General features: G+C 36.7%; 1 pseudogene; it reads right to left on the bottom strand.

Annotated features, from left to right (window-relative positions):
• Positions 1-246: 246 nt before the first annotated feature.
• LOC127103293 (uncharacterized) lies at positions 247-12,016 on the bottom strand (annotated as a pseudogene).
• Positions 12,017-12,256: the final 240 nt, after the last annotated feature.

Raw genomic sequence — 12,256 nt, 5'->3', positions numbered from 1 at the left:
ATATATATATATATATATATTATATATATATATATATATATATATATATATATATATATATATATATATATATATATATATATATATATATATATATATATATATATATATATATATATATATAATTTTAATGATTAAAAATGATAAACAAAAGATAAAATTATATATTAACCAAATGAAGTACCAAAAAGTTCAAAGATATTGTTTAAACTACTAACACCATTTCTTACAACTTAAATTATCTAACTACATAAAAAGAGTCTTCCTACGAACACTTTTTAAAGCAAAATCGTCAACTAAGTCTTCATATTTTATTGTCTCCAAAATATCGTTTTCAATAGCTATTAATGCCAATCCATTAAGCTTTTCTTGTGATATGGTAGACTGCAAGTAAGTCTTTAACAACTTCAATTTTGAAAAACCTCTTTCTGCAGAAGCAATTGTCACAGGAATAGTCAATAAGATTCTATATGCAATAACTGTATTAGGAAAACAATCCAAGCCTTTTAAAAATAATAATATATCAGTAGGTCTTATGGTTTCTTCAGGCAACATTTCTCTTAGTAACTTCAACTCTGCAAAAAATTCATTCCCATCAATATCAGATTGCTCATTATGTTTCAATGCCTACTCAAAGTTAGTACAACAAGACTTCAAAGTTGCATCATCTAATGATTATAACTTGTGAAAAGTAAACAAGAAACCAAAAATACTTTCATACTCTTGGTATTGCTCAAACCTCTTATTAAGAGAAACAACAACTTGATCAACAAGGTAAAGAAAATAATTAACCCTGAATGATTCTTCTTCTGATAGCTCGACTGATGGGATATTCAAATTCTCATCAAATTGCCGTTTTCTTTTAATTATACGCCTTTGAGGAAATATTGGGGCAATATTCAATTCCACCGCAATTTCCTTAGCGTTAATCAATACCTTATAAAAACTTGTTTCTCTATATCCCTCAAAATACGAAATCAACCCCTTAATTTTTTGCATAGCAACATCAATAAGCATATCATTTTCCTATAAAAGCTTGCTAACAGAATTAATTGCAGATAATATTTCAAACCAAATAATTATAGCCATCAAAAACTCAAAATCACCAAGCTCATTTGTTGCTAAGGATTTAGCTTCATTTTGTATTTTAGGATCAAGATCATTTTCTGACACTTCAAGCAAAGCTTCTGTAAATTCTAACATTTGAGTTCTTATAGTTTTGACACTTTCTACAAGACTCTCCCAACGAGTGGATGACAATGATTTGGAGTCAACCCTTTTACATTATCGTTCAAAATTTGCCATCTCTTAGTAGAATTGGCAAAAATTGTATAAATGTGTTGAACAACTCCAAAAAAATTCCTAGCTTTAATACAAGAGTTAGCCATATCACACAATGCCAAATTAAGACTATGACAACCACAAGGAGTATAAAAGGCTCTCGGATTTATGTCTAAAAATCTCTTTTGCACACCTTAATGTTTTCCTTTCATATTGGACCCATTATCATAACCTTGCCCTCTCACGTCAAATAGGTCGAGACCAAGTTCTTTCAATTCATTTTGTAAAACATCAAAAAGCCCCTTACCACTTGTATCATTCATATTCAAAAATCCTAAAAATGATTCCTTAATACTAACAGAAGCTGAAGAAATATCCACATATCTTATTATCAAAGACATCTGCTCTTGGTGACTAACATCAGGAGTACAATCAAGTATCACTAAAAAATACTTTGCCTGTTTGATTTTTCTAATGATTTCAATTTTAATCGCAGAACCAAGCAATGAAATCAACTCATTCTGTATGTTATGCCCAAGATAATTGAAATTCTGGTATCAAATATGAGATGTCGAAGGTAATGTCACAACACTAATATCTGAACAATACAAACAGGATAAAGATAAAGAACAATAATGCAAGAGACACAAGCAATTGTTAAACCAGTTCGGTGCAAACTCACCTACGTCTGGGGGATACCAAGCCAGGAAGGAAATCCACTAAAATAGAATCAGTTCAAAGACTCTTAGTAAACAACACAAGTTACAGTCTTTTTCACCTAATCTCTACCCGTGTGACTTCCACCTAAGAACTCTTAGATATGAGATCCCACTCACTCCCCCTCAATCACACCAGTGATATAAACAAGAATTACAATGAAAAGAAGACACTCTTCAAAGACACACACTTGATCTTACTTAACAACTTCAATCAAGTAGACACACACTCATGCTTAAAAGCTTTGAGTGACAAATTACAACTCAAAAATTAGACCAATTCAATCATCTATGGATGAGTTGAATGGCTTACAATTCACACGACCACACAAGACTAAAACCCTTATTCTCTCTCAATATTTCGTTCCTTATTTATTGTGTATAAAATCAGGTTTTCTATGTCCTTTATATATAAGCATTTGGCTGGGCTTGGACATCATAAAACCCTAAAACTATTTTCCATTCAAATCTTCTCATGATAGTTGATTAGATCTCTTTGGAAAATAAGTTAATCTCGTTGTAATTACTGATTGATAGCATGTTCAAATCATATCTTCAATCATACATAGATTTGCATTAAAAACGCAATCACATAATACATAACATTCAGACTGAATATTCTGTATACAGATGTCATGACATCGGGTCTGACATCCTGGTAAAATCCTGCATAATTATATTTTAACCATCCAGCAGGTACATGATATCTTATGTTAAGACAACACATGTGACATCTTGTGAACACTCTAGGTTTTACCAAAATTGCTGCCAACACTTAGAACCAACAAACTCCCCATTTGGCAAATTTTGGCTAAAACATATATCAGTCCATTTGTTCACAAGAGTAAACGCATATCAGCAGTTAAGCAGAAGCAGAAGCAATAAACACACAATTACTATCTGTAATAACAACTAGTAATACACACATTAAACACATGGGTGCTTCTTCTCCCCCTAAGTCTGTTCAACACAGACATCTCCTTCAACAACAACTTCACTTGTAATATTCAGAGTCACCCTTTGACATCTCCTCCAACATCACAGAACATTATTCTGTTCCACATCAGTTGTCACCTGTTTAGCCTAGCTAGCTACTTCAGCACATATTAACTGCAGTTCTCCATATCTCCACACATTAACTGCAGCTCTCCACATAATAACTTCTCCCCCTTTTTAGTCAAAATAGACCAAAGTGACCAATTAGACAAAATAAATGTCAATCAGTCCAGCAGAGAATGTCACAAAGGATGTTATAACATATAAAATGTTAAACATAAATGTCAGGTGGTACAAACCATAATTATACACGGCTGCATTAGGTGAGATAATCAGAAATCCAGGGAACTCATAAAGAGCCCAAAAATTACATCATGGCATCAAAAAGGACTGCAAAAAAAAACTACAAACATCAAACAGAAAAACATCAAATCATCCAAGCATCCAAGCATCGAGAACACACAACATTATAACAGGGGTACCATCAATATCACAACTTAGTCAGAGGAGGTAGCATCTTCTTCACCTTCAGATCCAGAACTGCCACTAGATTAATCTTGAGAATTAGACCTCTCACTTGAGGTGTGGGCATCTGTTTCCTTGGCTTCACCAACATTATCCATCTCTTCTTGCTCCAAGCTACTAATTAGAACCTCTAAAGCCTCTTTCCTAGCCTTAGCCACCCTAATCCCAGTTTCCAACTCCTTACAGGTTTCCTTCAATTCAGCAATCAGGCCACCTTGAGAGGCTGGCTTCTTCCTTGCAGATGTCATGACAATGTCATTGACATGACTGTCCTCAAATAACTTGTAATGAATTGACAATGGAGGCTTCCTTCTACTAGGGATATCACTTGTGTTTAAAATACCAGGTTGCTGGCTTAAAATTATTCCACAAATGATTGAGGTAAAGGCAATTGGCAGCTTCACTGCATTAGTGGAAGCATGTCTAACAATTTGTTCAAACATGAACCTTCCATAATCAAAGTTGAGCCTGGTTCCAATAGCATATATTATTCTTCCAAGAACATTAGAGATTGTTGAGATATGGTTTGTTGGCACCTAGTTGGCTGAACCTATCTTATGCAAGATAGCATATTTTACAGTTAACTTGCCAGCAGATAGATGCTTTTTGCTTGGCCATTCCTTGACTTGACCGACAGTGATTGTCCTACAGACTTCATTGTTTGTGGCCTCTAATTCAACAACTCCTTTTGTTCCTCTCCCTAGGAACTTATTGATTACAGTTGGGGAGAACCTTACACACCTTCCTCTCACAAACACCTTGCAGAATTCTTTGTTGTTCTTATCAGCAATATCCTCTGGGATGTTCACAACAAACTCCTTCACCAGACCTTCAAAACATTGGGGCAATGCACTAACTGTTTTCATCAAACCAGCAAACTTGATCAATTCCATAACCTCCTTCACTTCCACAGCCTCCTTCCCTAGTTCCCTCTCCACAGCAACTCGCCTCTGTATCATAAATTTCCACTTGGATGCACCATCTTCCAGATGGAAGGAAATGTTATCCAAATGCACAGCAGCAACCTTGGCAGGAGATTTTCTAACAGTTTTCTTTTTGGCAGGAGAGATGTCTGGGACATCGTCTTCGACATCATCTTCAGAATCAGAACTTTCTCTGACCTTTCTTTTCTTGACTTCCACTTTACTCCATGATTTTGAAGGACCTACAACAACAACCTTCTTACTAGTTCTGGCTGTCATCATCTCAGCCACAGACCTCCCTTTCCTGGTCTTCATTCTCTTTGCAACCCTTGGCTCCAAGTGATGAAGCAAGGTGTCATCTTCACCATCTGAGCTCTCTTCCTCCAAATCAATCACCTTTTCAGCAGAGTCATGCTTCTTAGATTGAGAAGCATCGACAGGTTTCTTACTAGGCAAGGTTTTTCCTAGAGAACATAGTCCCTCAGCAGCAATATCTTTCTCTGACCTGGATGAATCATCATCTTTCTCATTTTGAGGTTCCACCTTAGGTGAGGGGTCCCTTCTAGAAAGAGGAGTCGAAACTCCCTTGACTGAGTGTCCTTCATTTAGGATCCTTGTGACCAGATTCCTAATGACACGATCTGTATAATGTATGTCATCCTTAGGAGGAGGGTTATCAGAATTGTTACCTTGAGTGTTTCCTGTAGTGGAAGAAGGTCTAGGGGCGTCGCCTACGCTTACTGAAAGAGGAATAACTTCCAAAACGTCTTCATCTAGAAAATCCATGGAGAGAGTTCTTGCTTTGTGAGTGGGTTTTGAACCAGAAGATGACGGATGTTGTGACATTTTATTGAACTTGTGAAAATATTTTTGTTGCCCTAGCAGAGATGGTCGATATAGTTTGATGAAGATGGAAGTGGTCGTGCTGAGGTTGAGTGTGAAAATGGTATAGATGGTATTTCCAATATTTAGTAATGATTTTCCATAAATGGGGCACTTTCGTTTAAGTGGGCAGACAATATTTTTATTACCTTTTCCACTCCACATTAATTGCTATAAATTCTCATGGATACAAATCCTAATTTCCCTCTTAAACATTCAAACCAATTAGCATCCAAAGCCTTTGTAAATATGTCAGCTAATTGAATTTCAGTAGTAACATGCTCCAGTGCTATGATTTTCTCTTCCACAAGTTCTCTAATGAAGTGATGACGAATATCAATGTGCTTTGTCCTGCTGTGCTGAATAGGATTTTTGGAAATATTTATAGCACTCAGGTTGTCACAGTATAATGTCATGACATCTTGTGTGACATTGTATTCAGTCAACATTTGTTTCATCCAAACCAGTTGAGAACAACTACTCCCAGCTGCTATGTATTCAGCTTCAGCAGTGGATAGGGATACACAATTTTGTTTCTTGCTAAACCATGATATCAAGTTGTTCCCCAAGAAGAAACATCCTCCTGATGTGCTTTTCCTATCATCAGCACTTCCAGCCTAGTCAACATCACAGTAACGAGTCAGCATAGATCCAGATCCATGAGTATATAACATCCCATATTCACTGGTGCCATTGACGTATTTCAGTATTCTCTTCACTTGGTTTATGTGACTGACTTTTGGTTCAGCTTGATATCTAGCACAAACACCTACAGCAAATGCAATGCCAGGTCTGCTTGATGTGAGATATAGCAGACTTCCTATCATGCTTATGTATAGACTTTGATCTACACTAACACCATTTTCATCTTTGGAGACTTTCAAATGTGTAGGAGCAGGTGTCCTTTTATGACTTGCATTCTCCATGCCAAACTTCTTAACAATGTTCTTGGCATATTTGCTTTGAGATAGAAAGATAGAATCTTCCATCTGCTTGACTTGTAGCCCAAGGAAATAGGCCAGCTCTCCAACAAGGCTCATCTCAAACTCAGACTGCATTTGTCTAACAAAATGTTCGACCATCTGATCTGACATCCCACCAAACACAATATCATCTACATATATTTGTGCCACCATGAGTTTTCCTCCTTCATTCTTTACAAATAGGGTCTTGTCAATACCTCATTTCCTATATCCATTGTTAGTGAGGAACACTGTGAGTCTCTCTTACCAAGCCCTAGGAGCTTGCTTCAAACCATAGAGAGCTTTCTTCAATTTGTACACATGCTTTGGAAGATTTGGATCTGTGAATCCTTTAGGTTGTTCAACATATACTTCCTCATTTAAGTAGTCATTCAAGAAGGCACTTTTTACATCCATTTGGAACAGTTTGAACTTCAGAATACATGCCACTCCAAGCAAAAGTCTAATAGACTCAAGGCGAGATACAGGAGCAAATGTTTCATCAAAATCCACTCCTTCAACTTGAGTATATCCTTGTGCTACTAATCTTTCTTTGTTTTTAGTAACCACCCCTTGTTCATCAGATTTATTCTTATACACCCATTTTGTACCTATGACATTTATTCCTTCAGGTCTAGGAACTAGTTCCCATACTTCATTCCTCTTGAATTGACCTAACTCCTCCTGCATGGCATTGATCCAGAACTCATAAGTCAAGGCTTCCTTGACATTCCTAGGATCAATCTTGGACACAAAGCAGCCATGTGAGATCACTTCCCTTGATCTAGTTATGACCCCTTTATTTGGATCTCCTATAATGAGATCTTTGGGATGATCCTTCTGAATTCTGATGGAGGGTCCCTTGTTGATTTTGTCATCTTCAGGTTCAGCTTGGGGAGGTTCACTCTCCTTATTTTTGTCTGAGAAATCAGCTGGGGGATCATCCAGAGATGTCTCAACATCGTCTGTGACATCTGTCTGTTGGTCATCAAACACAACATTAATAGATTCCATCATTACCTTAGTTCTGGAATTAAAGACTATATGCTCTGCTGTTTGTTGAGTAACCCAGAAATATTCCTTCATCACTTTTGGGATCCATCTTCCTTCTTTGTTCACGATCAGTCAAGATATAACATTTACTACCAAACACATAGAAGTATTTGATTGTAGGTCTTCTCCCTTTCCAGACTTCATATAGAGTTGTAGGAGTCCCTTTCTTCAAGGTCACTCTGTTGTGAACATAGCAGGTTGTGTTCATGGCTTCAGCCCAAAAATGGTAGGGCAATTTCTTAGTACGAATCATAGCTCTGGCTGATTCTTGAAGGGTTCTATTTTTCCTTTCCACCACACCATTTTGCTAGGGAGTAATGGGAGATGAGAACTCATGATGAATTCCTTCTGAAGAACATAATTCAACAAACTTGTTGTTCTCAAATTCCTTCCCATGATCACTTCTAATTTTGATAACTGGACTTTCCTTTTCTCTTTGAAGTTTTAGACAAAGCTCTTTGAAGACTTCAAAAACATCATATTTTTCTCTTATAAAATTGATCCAGGTGTATCTGGAGAGGTCATCTACCACTACATACGCATACTTCTTCCCACCAAGGCTTTCCACCTGCATGGATCCCATCAAATCCATATGGAGGAGTTCCAAAACTTTGGAAGTGGTGTCATGTCTAAGCTTCTGGTGTGACATCCTTGTCTATTTTCCAATCTGACATTCCCCACAGACTTTTCTTTCATCAATCTTCAAGTCGGGAATTCCTCTAACAGCTTCAACAGATCTAATCCTCTTCATACCTTTGAGATGCAGATGGCCCAATCTTTGATGCCATATCTTCACTTCTTCTTCTTTGGCTAAAGTACACATTGAAGAAAAACCAGTTTCTTGAGAACTCCACATGTAACAGTTGTCTTTAGACCTGAATCCTTTCATGATCACTTCACTTTTTTTGTTAGTAATCAGACATTCAAGTTTAGTGAAGTTAGCATTTAGTCCTTGGGCACACAGTTGGCTGATGCTTATTAAATTTGCAGTCAATCCCTTAACAAGTAGGACATTGTCAAGGTCAGGAACTCCAGGGCAGTCAAGCTTACCAATCCCCTTGATTTCACCCTTTGCTCCATCACCAAAGGTTACATAACTGGTGGCATGAGAATGAAGGCCAGTTAGCAGGTTTTTGTTTCCAGTCATGTGTCTAGAGCATCCACTGTCAAAAGACCAATCTTCTTTAGCTGAAACTCTGAAGGAAGTGTGAGCTAACAGACTTGTAGCATCAGTCCTAGGAACCCATTGTTTTTTGTTGACAGGTCTATGATGTTTGGGTTTAGGTTGATGATGAGAGGGACTAGGATAGATATACAACTTATAACATAATGGTTTTATGTGGCCAAATTTTCCACAGTAGTGACATCTCCATCTTTGAATTTTCCCTTTCTGCTGTCTTCCTTTATGATGTTGTGACATATGATGTGACATCTCTGGTTTGCTCCCAGTGTGGCTGCACTTGGGTTTGAGCTTTGATTTGCTACCAGTGTGGCTGCACTCAGGTTTAGATTCATTGAACCCAATGTCAGACTTGTCTCCTGTTATTTTTCCAGTCTGGAGAATTTTGTCTAAGGTGTCAGATCCATTGTTCAGCATTCTTACATACTTGGTAATTTCATCTAGTTTAGAATTCAAGAATACTGCTTCAGTCTTCAACTTGGAGATGGTTTCCAAATGTTCTGCCTTCTCATTCTCCAGCTGTGCTATCACTTTCTTCTGGCTTTCAACTTGTTGACACACTTCTGCACTTCTGTGACACGATTGTCTGTAGGTAGTGGCCAACTCTTCAAAGGTTACTTCATCATCATTTGAATCTTCACCAGAACCCCATCTTCCAGTCAAGGCAGTCACAAGATTTACAGACTCTTCTGTTTCACTTTCATCAGACCAAGTGACAGCAAGACTCCTCTTCTGTTTCTTGAGGTAGGTCCCACATTCAGTTCTAATGTGTCCATATCCATCACATTCATGGCACTGAACTCCTTTTCCTTCTTTGGGCTTTTCATCTGACCTTGTTCTTCTTCCAGCATTGTTGGATTTACTGATGTCAGATGCGATGTTCTTGACATTAGCCTTAGATCTTACATCCATCTTTTTCACAAGTCTGTTGAATTGTCTTCCCAGCATTGCAACATCATTTGCAAGATCTTCATCAATATCTTGACCACTTTCCTCCTCTTCCTCCTCAGTGTTTGACATGAAGGCTATGCTTTTGACTTTCTTTTCAGATCCATCACACATTCCCATCTCAAATGTTTGAAGGGATCCAATTAGCTCATCAACTCTCATATTGGAAATGTCTTGAGACTCTTCTATGATTGTCACTTTCATGGCAAATCTCTTAGGGAGTGACCTGAGTATTTTCCTCACTAATTTTTCATCTGACATCTTCTCACCTAGAGCTCCTGAGGCATTAGCAATTTCAAAGATATTCATATGAAATTCATGAATATTTTCATCTTCTTTCATCCTTAAATTTTCAAACTTGGTAGTGAGCAACTGCAGTCTAGACATCTTCACTCTAGAGGTGCCTTCATGAGTGGTTTTGAGAATGTCTCAAGCATCTTTAGCCACTTCACAGTTGTTTACCAATCTGAAGATATTCTTATCTACTCCATTAAATATAGCATTCAATGCTTTAGAGTTCCCAAGGGCTAAGTCATCCTCCTCCTTGGTCCATTGTTCTTCAGCCTTCTTATCAGTAGTAGCTTCTCCATCCTTGGTAACAACTGGATGTTCCCAGCCTGTTAACACAGCCTTCCAAGCCTTATTATCCAGAGATTTTAGGAAGGCTACCATTCGAGGTTTCCAGTAGTCATAGTTGGATCCATCCAAAATAGGTGGTCTGTGAACAGATCCTCCATCTCTCTCCATAGTACCAGAAAGTATCGTCCCTAGATCTCACCCAGAACCAGAGCAGGATGCCTGCTCTGATACCAATTGAAATTCTGGTATCAGATATGAGATGTCGAAGGTAATGTCACAACACTAATATCTGAACAATACAAACAGGATAAAGATAAAGAACAATAATGCAAGAGACACAAGCAGTTGTTAACCTAGTTCGGTGCAAACTCACCTACGCCTGAGGGCTACCAAGCCAGGAAGGAAATCCACTAAAATATAATCAGTTCAAAGACTCTCAGTAAACAACACAAGTTACAGTCTTTTTCACCTAATCTCTACCCGTGTGACTTCTACCTAAGAACTCTTAGATATGAGATCCCACTCACTCCCCCTCAATCGCACCAGTGATATAAACAAGAATTACAATGAAAAGAAGACACTCTTCAAAGACACACACTTGATCTTACTTAACAACTTCAATCAAGTAGACACACACTCATGCTTAAAAGCTTTGAGTGACAAATTACAACTCAAAAATCAGACTAATTCAATCATCCATGGATGAATTGAATGGCTTACAATTCACACGACCACACAAGACTAAAACCCTTATTCTCTCTCAACATTTCGTTCCTTATTTCTTTGTGTATAAAATCAGGTTTTCTATGTCCTTTATATAGAAGCATTTGGCTGGGCTTGGACATCATAAAACCCTAAAACTATTTTCCATTCAAATCTTCTCATGATAGTTGATTAGATCTCTTTAGAAAATAAGTTAATCTCGTTGTAATTACTGATTGATAGCGTGTTCAAATCATATCTTCAATCATACATAGATTTGCATTAAAAACGCAATCACATAATACATAACATTTAGACTGAATGTTCTGTATACAGATGTCATGACATCGGGTCTAACATCCTGGTAAAATCCTGCATGATTATATTTTAACCATCCAGCAGGTACATGATATCTTATGTTAAGACAACACATGTGACATCTTGTGAACACTCTAGTTTTTACCAAAATTGTTGTCAACACTTAGAACCAACAATAATGAATATGAACTTTTTGAGTTGTAACACGTCTAACATGTTCTTGGATGGTTGGGTCAAATTCAGCTAACATTTCAATCAAACCCAAAAAGTTTCCATTTCTATCTTCGTACAATTTCTCCTTAGAACCACGAAAGGCTAAATTATGTTTAGCAAGAAATTTCACTATTGAAATAACTCTTTTTAAAACATTTTTCCAGTGATCCTTTTCTTTCTCAATTAATCTTTGAGTTGTTTTATCAATAGTTTGAAATTTTTGCAGCTTTTTGTGATACTCATACCAAGTAGTCATATTTTTAACATGTTCCATGTCTAACTTGTGCTCTTTAATTCTTTCACCAACATGTACCCAATCACTATAACCCTCATTTGCTAATTGTTCCCTAACAATCCCATTTTTAAAACTTTACAACAAAATCAAAATACTCTATCAAGCTCTTTCGAATAAACAAGCCAATCTCTATCATACACCTCTCCATTTGCTAAAGCTCTAGTATACAAATTAGCTGTAAAACGTCTATTCAAACTATCTCTAGGACCCTTCACAATAGAATTATCTCTTTTAGGACCTTTCGCAACTAATAAATCAATCAGTTTAGGTTGAAGACGATCCTAATTTCTTGGATCAAATATATCATAATCAACATTATCATCATCATCATCATCGACATCATCATCATTATTAACTTCATCAACAATTGGCACACTATCAAGATTATCATTTTCAATGGGCACACTATTAAGATTATCATTTTCAATGGGCACACTATCAAGATTATCATTTTCAATGGACACACTATCAAGATTATCATTTTCAATAGGCACACTATCAAGATTATCATTTTCAATAGGCAAACTATCAATATTATCAACATAACGACTTTCATTTGAAACTTGTGGTTCTTTGATTAAAAATTTATCAAGAGCTCCTACTTGAGATTGAATTAACTCTTCAATTTTTTTCTTTTTCTTACGTTTATCATTTCCACATTCAAATTTTCTATTCTTAGGAGA

This window comes from Lathyrus oleraceus, chromosome 7 (genome assembly GCF_024323335.1).
Source record: "Lathyrus oleraceus cultivar Zhongwan6 chromosome 7, CAAS_Psat_ZW6_1.0, whole genome shotgun sequence".
In the NCBI taxonomy this organism is placed as follows: domain Eukaryota; kingdom Viridiplantae; phylum Streptophyta; class Magnoliopsida; order Fabales; family Fabaceae; genus Lathyrus; species Lathyrus oleraceus.
Note: the sequence above shows the minus strand (reverse complement) of the source record. Positions and strands in the feature narration are given on the sequence as shown.